Source organism: Calliphora vicina, chromosome 5 (genome assembly GCF_958450345.1).
Source record: "Calliphora vicina chromosome 5, idCalVici1.1, whole genome shotgun sequence".
Classification (NCBI taxonomy): Eukaryota; Metazoa; Arthropoda; class Insecta; order Diptera; family Calliphoridae; genus Calliphora; species Calliphora vicina.
The window spans coordinates 38,914,442-38,927,267 of NC_088784.1; the positions used below are offsets into that span (position 1 = coordinate 38,914,442).

A 12,826-nucleotide genomic window follows, 5' to 3' on the forward strand; every position below is an offset into this window, starting at 1 on the left:
ATAAGGTACACAGAAAATAAATTCTCAATTATGTAGGTATTAGGGTATTCAATCGATTAACCGTTAATCGGTTAACCGATTAATTTTGGACGGTTAACTGTTCGAATAATTTAAAAATGACGATTTTCAAATAACAAATAAACCGATTAATTTGTGTCGATTAACCGATTAACCGAAATTCCTTTTTTTTGCACATTAAAAATTGTTTTGTATTTATTTTTCCCTTTCAATTCAAATACAAATTAAAATTAGATATTTTTGGAACATCCAATAAACATGATTAGTGAATATGTATAACAACTGGCATATTTAATTTACATGTCTTTGAAACTTTGTTTGTATTTACATGTATAGACGAAACTTTTTTTTGAAATGAGTATTTTATCATAAAAACTATTAAATTAGTCAAAATCTAAAACAATCCAAAAAGGAATATTCTTTATCATGCTTTTGATTTCTGAAACATATACAACCAGCGAGAGAGTTTTTTTCCAAGAAAAGATTTATTAAATCTAAAGAAAAAAAACGTTTAAATTATATTCTTTTTATTAAAGATAATTTCAGAAGATCTCACTAAAACCCTAAAAAACTCACTCATCGCTCATTTGCTGCAACAACGTCATAATTCATCACTAAAATCCTAAAAAACTCACTAATCGCTCATTTGCTGCAACAACGTCATAATTCAAAAAAAGGCGTTTCGAGAAAAACGTCTTCGAATGTTTTATGACATTTTACTATTTCTTAAATAAATTTTCAACAAGTCATGCGATTTCAGAAATATAAATAGTAGATGTTAATATCTTTCTAATCTGTATTTAACCCAAACTTTTTATTTATCAAATATACGAGAAAACATGATTTTTAATGTTTACAACAAAAAAAAAAAACACTCTCACACAAAAAATAACTGACTTTTTTGAAAACTGATAAAACTATATGAAAGATTATAGAACGGCGCATATTTTGTATTACTCAGTTCAGAAAACACGGATTTTGAGTTATGACGTTGTTGCGGCAAATAGGCGATATGTTTACAAAAATGATCTCAAATATCTTATTTGCCGTTTTTTATGTTTTTGTACACAAAATTCGTTGTTGTATTTTCAATTTAAAATTAAAATAGAAATTATTCGGTTAATCGAATAATTTTAAATTAACCGATTATTAACCGAATAAATCTAAACCTCGATTAATTATTTGCTCGATTAACCGATTAAACCAGAAGCCCGATTAATTGAATACCCTAGTAGGTATACAATTCTTGTAGCGTCAAACAAAACAAAATATGAAAAAATCAAAATTAAATTTTGACGTAATAGGGGTAAATATTGAAAACTCTCCCTAGTGATTCTACCTTCTACAATTATTGTATCATGGTAGGAATATTAAAAATGATGTCAGATTTTTACATATACGAAACATAGTTTTGGTAAATCTTATATATCATGATATCTACTGATAAAGTCATACAGATTTGTATAGGATCTGATTTCAATAGGATTGGACTTCAAAGTATAAATTCTATTCTTAGCTCATGTTTTATATTCCCCTAAAGTTGGACATCACGGCCCGTTTTGCGAAATGGCCATCTGTTATCAAAATGTAGAACATTTGATTCTATACAAATTTTGTAATTTGACCTTTGACCTTCAATATTTCCCAAAGTATAGATGGTAGAGTATGACTAGTGTCTAGACCATTTTTCTAAAACTCAATTTTTGCCTCGATAAAATTTGGAAATACCCGTATACAAATGCACAGAGGGGCAGAATCAAATTTTTTTGGAAATAAATCTGGCATTTCTAAATGGTTTTACATGTCAAAGGTACCCTACTTTAAGCCCCCATAGCGCTGCTCCTGGCGCATTTGTAGAAACCATTTTAATAACATAAACTCAAACACTCCTTGGCTACTCCCGTGTCAAATGTTATGCCGATCGGACCAGCCGTTAAGAAATGCTAGATTTATTTCCAAAACATTTTGATTTTGCCCCACTGTGAAATGTATTTAAATAAAAGGTATTTTTGAATGTGAATAATGTTTAGCTGACGGTTTTGTGTTTATATATTTAAATTAAGAAATTTAATGTTAATATGTATTATTAACAGTTACCACAACAAATATCATATTTTTTTATTCTTGAGTCCAGTCATCTTTAGATTTATAGCAATTCTATCAATTTAAAATAATTTGAGCAAAAATAGAAAATATAAATGTTCTAATTGTATTATAAAATAAAAAAAATATTTCCCATACCGGGAATCGAACCCGGGCCTTCTGGGTGAAAGCCAGATATCCTAGCCACTAGACCATATGGGATATATTATAAGCAGTGATAAATAACATATAAAAATGAAATGTTCGAATTTTATTTAATGCTGCAAGTATCGAAAATATTAAATTTATGTATCGCATTGATGCACATTATCTTGAATTTATGTAGATGTCATGGAGATATTTTTGTTTTGAAATCTATTGTTCATATTGATACATATGTATGTCTTTATATATTTCTTATAAAATAACACACTCTGCATTGATGAATTAATCTATTATTTAGCGTTAACTAAAATAGATTTCATAAAATTTAAATAAAAACCGTATTTATTATATTTCAAGCGGTTTATTTGTTATTAAATTTGATTGATAATTATGTATTTTTTTTTTAATTATCAGCGGTTGTTATTAAACCTTATAGTTTAAGAATTTCTTGAAATTTTACCATGTTTTTAATTGGAGAAATTTATTTATTAAAGTAGCCAAAAAAAAGTAAAATATGAATTTTCAAGAAAAAAAAATGTTAATGAATTTGTTGTCAAACCTTCGATTCAGAAAAGGATTTGATCAATCAGATTTTGTTACAGATTACCTCCAAACTTGTATCATTTGTATAAAAATCGTAGCCCGGGTAATAATATAATATTTCTCTATAGAAACAGGAAATTAAATGCTAATAACCAATTAATTAAATTTATTAATTAGCTGAATTTTGTTTATATTTAAAAATAATTAAATTATTTAATAAATAAAGAAAAAAGTAAAATCTCCCCGACGGGGAATTGAACCCCGGTCTCCCGCGTGACAGGCGGGGATACTCACCACTATACTATCGAGGATGTGAATAACGGTAGAAATATTTTCATTCTAATTCTACAATGATCTTTGCAGATAAACTAAATATGTATTTATTAATAATATTTACATATGTATGTATGTCGAAAAATGTATGTAGGAGACTTTACCGAACTAGTGATTTTCCCTAGTATTTAGGGTGACAACTACTTACATAAGTAGCTACGTGACTAGTTGTTCTAAAAGAGTCAATTGACTCTTTTTGATTACAATCTAACTGTCTGAGAGCTATAACACTATATAACTTCTGTTGGGTAAAATAACTATTTTCTAAAGTACAGTACAAAATAAACGATTAAAGCGACTACACCCTAGGTTACTTAGAGACAATAAAGTGGCAAATAACTTCACGCTTGATTATATGAGATGTCAGTATACTTAAAGGAAAATAACACTGTGCTCGAAATCGACACTTTTTTTCTGTCAAGAAGAACACCCTTGGATACGCTGAATTCAATGATGCTAACAGTTTTTTTAGGTTAGCTCGTATTTTGCATAACATATATTCGCGTAACTCAAAAACGGTTTAGTTACTGAAAAACCGAAATTCCGCAATAAAATTACCATTAAGTAAGGCTTATCACGTTTTTAGTCTTCGCTGTCGTTTTAGAAATATAAATTTTGTTTGGCAAACAAAAAATAATTTTGTTAGAAAAATTTCGAAATTTTTGGTTTTACAAAAAAATTAACTGCTGGTTTATTTAAATAATCGTAACTGCTGGGTTATTTAAATAATCGTAATCACAAAATTAATATCAGTAAAAGATGCATTTAGTTGAAAAATATCTTATACCAGCATACGTTCAAACATATATCCGTAAATATAAAACAAAAAATCTAAAGATACACATTAATCGCTTGACTGATTAATTAGTTAAATATTGTTACACAAAAACTACAATTTATATTATTGTTAAATAATTTATACACATTTTGTAAGACATACAGTTGTAACAGAATTACCTACAATAGAGGAGAACGTATTTATTGAAAAAAAAACCTAGAGTATAACAAATAAAATGCAAAAAATACCACCAAATATTAAAACATAAACTACCCCGCAGTCTATGTAACTAGTTCCGCTTTTGACACAAAGAACCGCCATTAGTTACACACTAATAAACTTCGTTGACTTTTAAATGGTGAATTTACCCATTCGAAACGCGTAAAAGATAGCGGTAACGCTAATTTAGTGATTGCAGTTATTTTGGTGGAAGTTGGTTTTTATTATATTTTAAATCTTCAAGATTTCTATAATTTCAATTATTAAAATCAAACATATACATTTTTTACTGCAGTTATTTCGGTAAAAACAGACCTAATTAATTGTAAGCTAGGATTAATTAACTGTGAAATATATGATTTTCTTAAGATATATTTTCCCTTCTGAAACAAGAAATACTTTGTGCGACAAAGATCTGAGAATTTAGAGGGATACGGGAAAAAATATTCATAATAAAAAGTTAACTGAGTTGATTTTAACGTGAATAAACGTCAATAAAGAATATTACCAACTAATTTATGAGTTATCAAAATATGAGGAATGTTTTTATAGGATTTTTGAATATTATCATAACCAAAACCGATCCCTAAAAAAATTTTCTCCTATTTTCAAAAAAAAAATCCGTTATTTGGGAATAAAACCGGTTAACTGACACCACCGTATTTAAACTAAATCATTCGATCAAATTGTTTGAGGATTTGTCTTAATTGATCCTAGTCAAATTTTAATTTTCATATTCAAATTGTAATTTTCATATTCCACTAAAAGAAACATTTTATTACTTTTCTTCTTATCGAAACCAATCCGCCGCATTTGAGTAGAATTTGTAATGTTTTTGGGACCAGCATTTAAACCCGGGAATTCCGCAAAATATTCAATCTCGACATCCCGGGAAATTGTTCTAGAATTCCCGGGAATTATTTTTCTTAGTTTTATGTGATGTTTTTCTGAAATTGGCTCTCTCTAAAAGATGCTTAAAGCTCGAAAACAAATGCAGAATATTTATACCACAAAAAAGATTTAACCCAAGTAGACCAATAACAAGATCATTATTCAAAGTATTCCAAAAACTCGAGAATGTTCAGTGCTGTCACGGAATTCTATTCCGATCGAAAGTGGAATTACAGTGCACTCGCGATAATATGAACACTTTTTTACTTCCTTGGATACTCTAAAATATGAACTTAGTGCAAAACCTTTAAAATATAAACAGCTTATTTTTGTTTTTTAACTGATTTTATTTAGCTACACAGAGTTGCAATTTAAATGAACAGGGTAGAGGCTAAATTCTAATTCAACTGCAAAATAATTTGGGGATTTCCCTAACTGGTTGTGTGGGCAAAATGTTTGTAGATGGGATTAGATGCCATTCGCAAATTAGATCAATCTTCCAATACTGAACTGGCCTGGTTTTAATTAATTCATATTATCGCGAGTGCACTTTAGTTTAATATTTTGTTTTTTCACAAAAAGTAAAACGAAAATTTTAGGAATAAAACCACTGTAGTGGAATTGAATTATGTCTAATATTATTGGGTTTTCTTCAAATTTAAAATTAAAAGAATTAATTGTAATCTAACGGATGTAGAACAAAATCTAATGAAAACTGAAGCCATTTCGATATATACAGACATGTATATAACAAGTCAAGTCAATTTATCTCTTTATATTAAATTTTTAGTGGATTTTTTTATTTGTATATAATTACATTTTTTAACGAATTCCCGGGATCCCTGATTCAAGATTTCAGTTTCATTTAAACGTTTAACGTATTATAAATGTTAAATGATTAGAAGATATTGCGTAGTTGTATAGAAAAAACAAGTAAGAGAGCCTCAAAAGTGAGTATACACCAAAAATTATTTGATTTTTTTAAGATAATGAAAATCCTAAAATTTATCCATCGATTAAAATTTTAAAGTTTCGGTTTGTTGGAGATTGGGTTGAATAATAGATTCGGTTGTAAAAAAAGAGATTTAAGTCGGACTATAATGATTTTCATGCTCCTAAAAAAATCAAAAAATTCGCTGGTGTTTACTCACTTTTGAGGATGTGTGTATATTCGGCTGTGCCGAATCTTATACACCCTTCTCCAAATTATACTTCAAAATTAAAATTTTAAATAGTTGTAGGTAAACAAAATATATTTTTTTTAAACTTTTTTTAATTTTTTGTAAAAAAAAATTTCGAATTGTTATTTTTGGTTTTTTTAATTTTTTTTTTTATTATTCAGCGAAAAAAACTTTTGGTGAAAAAAAAATTCGGGTTAAAAAATATTTTTTCCGATTTTGACCCATTGTAGTTCCAACTTAATATGGTCTTATATACGTCATTGCAAAGGTCTTTGAAATATCTATCATTAGATATCGATATTGTCTATATTAATGACTTAGTAATCCAGATATAGGTAAAAAAATAGGTCAAAAATCGAGGTTGTCCTGATTTTTTCCTTATATCATAGCCATTTGTGGACCAATGGCAGTATGAATCGTGTATGTAAGTTACACACAAAAAAATCCATAGGTTATATTTCCTAAGAATATAGTATAAATTTAACTAAGCGCAAGGGTAGAATGGCATTTACAAAGTTTCTTAGTTAATATAACTAAAATTTTAGATAATTTCGTACATACCTTTTGCACCAAAAATATTTTCAATTGACAATAAAATAAACAAAAACAACATCGAAAAAGATACCAAACATCAAATAACTAATTCCAATAGTTATATTAACATAGTTTTTAGGTAAAGTGTATTGTTTGAATTACCTATTGGCATAGATAATAAAACTTAGTTTTTAGTTTTCATATAAAAAGAAATTAACTATTTAAGCTTAGTTTAATATAGCCTCGATTATTTTTTTGTGTGTATTTGGGGGCTTCGGAAAGTTGATTTCAACAGACATACAGACAGACGGACATGGCTTAATCGACTCCGCTATCTATAAGGATCCAGAATATACATATATACTTTATAGGGTCAGAAATGAAAAATGTAGAAATTACAACGGAATGACCTTCTCAAGAAGGTGAAGGGTATAAAAATAAAATTCTTAATAAATTGCGGTCATTATGGCGGTTCTCAAATATTTAAAAATTTTGTTAGGAAAAATATGAACAATACTGTAACAATACTTTGGCAATGGTGGATTTTCTGACTGATTAGTTTTTAATATAACTGAAATTGAATTGAGTCGGCATGTATTGCTTGTGTTTTGTGCCATGTATTGGGACATTTTTCCACATGTAAACATATACATACCGTGTGATCCATATGAAACTTTGTGTATGTAAAATACATGTGTATTACTCGTGACATTTTTGGCAATTAGAGCATGTTCTATTTTCGTGTGTATAACAGTGTTGTATTTTGAAATACAACACTGTGTGAGTGCAAAATAAAAAAAAACAAAACAAAAAAGATTAAAGAAAAATCATAACAAAATAAGTTTCATTGCATTAAATATATTTATTGTTATTTAAAAATGTTTTAAATAAATATATTGTTAAAAACAACAAACATATAAACTAATAGAGGTTATGTCACATACAATGACATATGTACGTTTGAACGTGGAAATTATGAATCGTATGTAAAACGTGAATTTTGACATACACATGGAATTCCATATGTATCGAATACATGTCCCAATACACAAGCAATACATGCCGTCTGACCCCCCTATAAATAATTGATTGTATGTTTCATATACTGTACGCTAGTGACAGATGTAGGATACTATGTGGGTCCTAATCCGACTATATATTTCTATAATGAAATCATTCGGATTGAAAAAATTCAAAAATTATTGTAACTGAAAAAATATTTATTTGTATACATATTTAAACAGCTTAATGTTAAACAAAAGCGATACATCACAATAAAATTACTTCAATAAAGACAAAACAGAACATTAACAAGTCTTTTCTATACAAAAATGTTTCAATTAAATAAAGATCAAAATAAAGTTGACCCCAAGTTGAAAAGTTTTCTATACCAGCGTATTGTTTAACAGTTCATTTTATTTTAATATAAATTATGTATATATTTTCCCATCAGTTAAGCAAGTAGTCAATGTATCCCTTAAAGATAGTAATTGACACAAATGTCATCACTTGGCTGACTCCAATTTGTATATTTTTATCATTTGACACGTATGTATATATGTGCTCTCTTTAGTGCAGATAGAAGACAATTGGTTACTTTATGCATCCCAGGTAATCTAGTGAAAAGACAATTGCCACTTAATTGTCTCTAAGTAATCTGGAGTGTAGTCACTTTAAACGTTTTGTGAGTAATTCGTACAAAATGGTTTTATACAAATTGTGTTGAAATAATTCTCATACAGTTTACTTTTATGTTTGCTTAAGTATACTGATATTCAATGTAATATAGCTTGAAGTCAATAGTCACTTTAGTGTCGCTTAGTAACCTATGGTGAAGTCACTTCTAACTTTTTTTGTACTGCACTTTATTTTACCCACCAGAAGCGTTGACTACTTTCGATCAGCTATCAGACAGTACCATTGTAATCAAAAAGTGCCCCCTGCTTAGCACATGCACGTGTTAAATTAACTAGTCACTTAGCTATTGAAGTAACTAGTTCCCAATGATGGGTAAAATTACTAGTTTGGGACTGTCTCCTAGAACTGCTGTGTTATATGTATTTCATTAAAATGCGTTCATACTCGCATTTATCAGTTGTACAACTTGAGTTTAACACGTTTCGCGCTAAAACAGAAATGAACGATTTATGTATTACAAATGCAAGATATTTACACGCATACTATGAAAAGACTTCCGCAAAAGCAAATTCAATGGGATGTGTAAGGGTGGCGTTGCCACATTTCATGAATATAGTGGTTTCCCGGTTTAACCAATACGTAACGTAAGGGAACAGTTTTTCAATGAGTACTTTATAATTCAAACAAATTAATAAATATAACATGTAAGAGTGATATATTGAGCTGCCCTGAATCTTATTTACCCTTCACCAAAGTATACTTTAAAATTATTGGCCAATTATTGATCCGAATTTCTAATTATTGGCCAATTATGGATCCGAATTTCTAGATTGTTACAAATCATCACGAAGTCGAGAAAAGCGGAAAGGGAAGAAAAGAAATGGATTGGATTACAAATATTCAAGAGTGGATTGGATTCCGATATGTAAGATATCTTCTGAGTTCGTAGAGGAGAGGAGTGTTTGCCGAAATCCTGGGAACCTTTTGAAATTTTATGAAATTTTTAGCTTAAAACTTGTAATTAAATGTAATTATCAGGGAAACCAAAATATGCAAATGCATGTTTTTTCTGGTGAGTCTAATGAGCACATGGATAAGATATTTACATGTTTCACAACTATTTAAGAATTTTGGCATCGATTTGTTAGAGCATATTTTTGCATATTTTACCCTTAAATGCATATATTTGTTTTAAGAGCATATTTATGTCATATTTTTGCGTTTTTAGAGCATATTTTACTGCTTAATAGCATATTTTGATTTTATCAAAAACAAATTTTGTCTCACTTATTTTTCGCTGTTGTGTTAGAGGTTTTTACTTCCTTTGTTTAAAATTCAAAATTGAAAAATAGATGGCTTTTCACCAAAAAAAATTTTAAAAACCAAATTTTTTTTAAAATTTAAAAAAATAAAAAATTAAATTTTAATAATAGCGCCATCTAAATATCAAATTTTAGTTCCAATTCAAACATAACCGTTCTAAGTGTTAATGAAATATTGTCTTTTAAATTTGCTCCTATAACATCAGTTGATGTCGAAAGAACATTTTCTATGTATAAAAATGTTTTTAGATCCAATAGACAACGATTTTTATTTGAAAATTTAAGTCAATATTTTGTAATTTATTGCAATAATAACTTAAATTGGAAAAAAAGTGACTATATATTTATTTAAAATATCATCAAAAAATACCTCTCGAGGCCTTTTCATAACTTAAGTTCCTATTGTTTTTATGTTGTATTTATTTTTTGTTATACTTGTTTTAGTTCATGTTATTTTTGTTTATTTTATGTTACTTTACCTTTTTAGAAATGAATTCTATTGATTTTTTTAAATAAAAGTATATTTTTTGGTTAAAAATTATATAAAAGTTTGTATTTTTAAGAGCATATTTTTTAAATTTTAAGAGCATATTTTAAAGTTTTTACTGCATATTTAAAGCGCTTAAAAACTTTGTTACCATTTTTAAAAATATGCAAAATTTTGAACTATGTCCAAATATATATGTATACTCATTCTTTATAATCGGTTTCTTCACTTGAGGTTGATAAGGAAAAATATTGCTGAATTATATAAAATTTGTTTTCATTTGAAATGAAATATCTTATGCGCAAAATATTATTTTTGACAATTGTAATATAACAGTTTCATATATTTAGTTAATAGTATTATAATGACATTTTATCAATCCTCATAATAGGATCTTTTATAGTTCGCATCATATTTAGGTGGAGGGTATTCAAGATTCTGCATGGCCGAATATAGTACTCTTACTTGTTTTTATATATATGTAAATCATAACTTACAAATTTACTTCGTTTTAAAGTAATCAGTAAAAATATACTGGTAATGAAAATTTATGTGCAGTACCAGTAAACAAAAATATATACTGATTAGTGATAAGAATGCAGTAAGTATCCAGAGGTTTTTACTAGATACCAAAAAAAGGTAAGTGCCATAGATGGGCCCTTTGAAGTACAATTACTAACTATAGTTAGTAGTTTGTTATTTATAAGTACTTGCCTTCAATGACATTTCCGTGTTAAAAATAACATTAATTGAAGGTTTTTTTTAATTTTTTGTGAAAATCTCTAGATACTGTAATCGAATTTACTGATCAGTAATCAGTACATTTTACTGATTACTGAAAATAATTTCATTAATCAGTAAATTTTACTGATTACTGATTTTTTTTCCGTATTCAGTAAACTTTACTGATTACTGATTTTTTTTCCAGTAATCAGTGAAAATTTACTGGTAATTGGAAAATTATATTTCATTTCCAGTAAGTATTTACTGATTACTGAAACGCTTACTGCATTAAAAAAGTAATGCAGTATGTCCATGTATGCTATAAATATATATATATATTTTTTTTTAAATTTTAATGCTTACTAGATTTTAATAGGAAACTTAGTAAATTTGAACTTATCTTAGAAATATACATATCAGCAAAATCACTTTTCTTTTAAAAACTTTGAAATCGACCTAAGTTGTTCATTATTTCTTGAGAATTTATGATTTTGACAAAATAGCAAATAATCTTACCAGCAACAATACTGCAAAATTTCAGAATCCATAGTCTACATCTTTATTAGTTATATGTAGATTCTAAACTTGAAAAATATATAAAAATTATTGATACAAACACGAATTTTTCCTTTTTTTATTTTTTTTACCACAAATTTAAATATACAAGTTATAACTCAATCACCATCTGGTAGAAAATTTATGTAAACCCCTTAAAAAAGTTAGAAGCAAAGACAACTTTTAAAAACTGATATATCTACTTAATTATGCTTCGATTTGTACTGATGTGCCCTCATTAACAATAGAGTATGATTGCTTTTAAGCTGTGGCACATCCACAAGACTATATACAATAGACTGGTTCATTGCGTGAATTGAGTTTTGTCTACAAAATAGTATGGAGAAAGGTGCCCACTGAAGTGATAGAGTTTACAAATTGTTTACATAAATGTTTGTGAGCGGAAGCTCACATCCAAGATCCTTCATGAAAGTTATCACAACTGAAAGCTTTTGACAAACATCATCTTAAAATCGTGGGGGACCTTAAAAATAAATGAAGCAAAGCCTACCAGATTTATTGAATAAAAAAATAATAGTATCGAAAAGCATTTTTTAAAACTTATATCTATTTATTGATCACTTAAATTAACTTAAAAGATGTATTAAATAAAAAAAAATTGTTTATATTTTTTAAACCGCGATAACGTTTAGGCCCCCTAACAAAAGCAATATTTACTAATTTTTGTTCATACAAAACGCTATTGATGTGCTAAGAAAAAAATGTAATCAAATTTCATCAAAATTCTATTTTTGTCAATATATATGTATTTGGTAAAAAGTCATGTTTTTGAAAACTGAAATTAAGGAATATAGTTTTCAAATACCTTAAATACACCCAGTATGAAATTTCAACAATATCAGAAAACGAATTCGGAGTTCAGGCGTATCATTGCCTAAGAACAACCTAAACAAAATATAATTCTGCGATATGATATGAAAATATCACGCCTTAATTTTTAAGCGGGGTTTGTGTAATTTTCCAAAAATATGGCTACTTTTTGTTAGACAAAACAAATGTTGATAACAACTACAATAAGAAAACATTAGAATAAAAAACATTGGATAAAATAAAAACTAAATACTTACGACTATCGACTAGTGACCGATATTTGAGCTTTGTAAGCCCTTTATTGTGCATGTGTCAGCGAAAGAATCACGAGATTAAATTGACCTTATTACTGCAACTGCTAATGGTGTGAATAACTAACTATTGCAGCCGATGGAAAAGAAAATGAAGAAAAAAAAAACTGAGTGACAGATAATGAGACAGCCCTTTAGCTCGCATATGAGACATTTTGTTAGGAAAACATAAAATGGAAATAAAACAAAAAAAATAACAATTGATTTCCAATGTA

The 12,826-nt window shown here is 27.8% G+C and overlaps 2 non-coding genes across 2 annotated transcripts; both read right to left on the bottom strand.

The window, feature by feature from the left end:
• Positions 1-2,250: 2,250 nt before the first annotated feature.
• On the bottom strand, positions 2,251-2,322 carry TRNAE-UUC (transfer RNA glutamic acid (anticodon UUC)). Its single transcript has one exon. It is a non-coding gene; the product is annotated as a tRNA-Glu (tRNA).
• A 725-nt stretch (positions 2,323-3,047) lies between these two features.
• Positions 3,048-3,119, bottom strand: TRNAD-GUC (transfer RNA aspartic acid (anticodon GUC)). Its single transcript has one exon. It is a non-coding gene; the product is annotated as a tRNA-Asp (tRNA).
• Between the last annotated feature and the right edge of the window lie 9,707 nt (positions 3,120-12,826).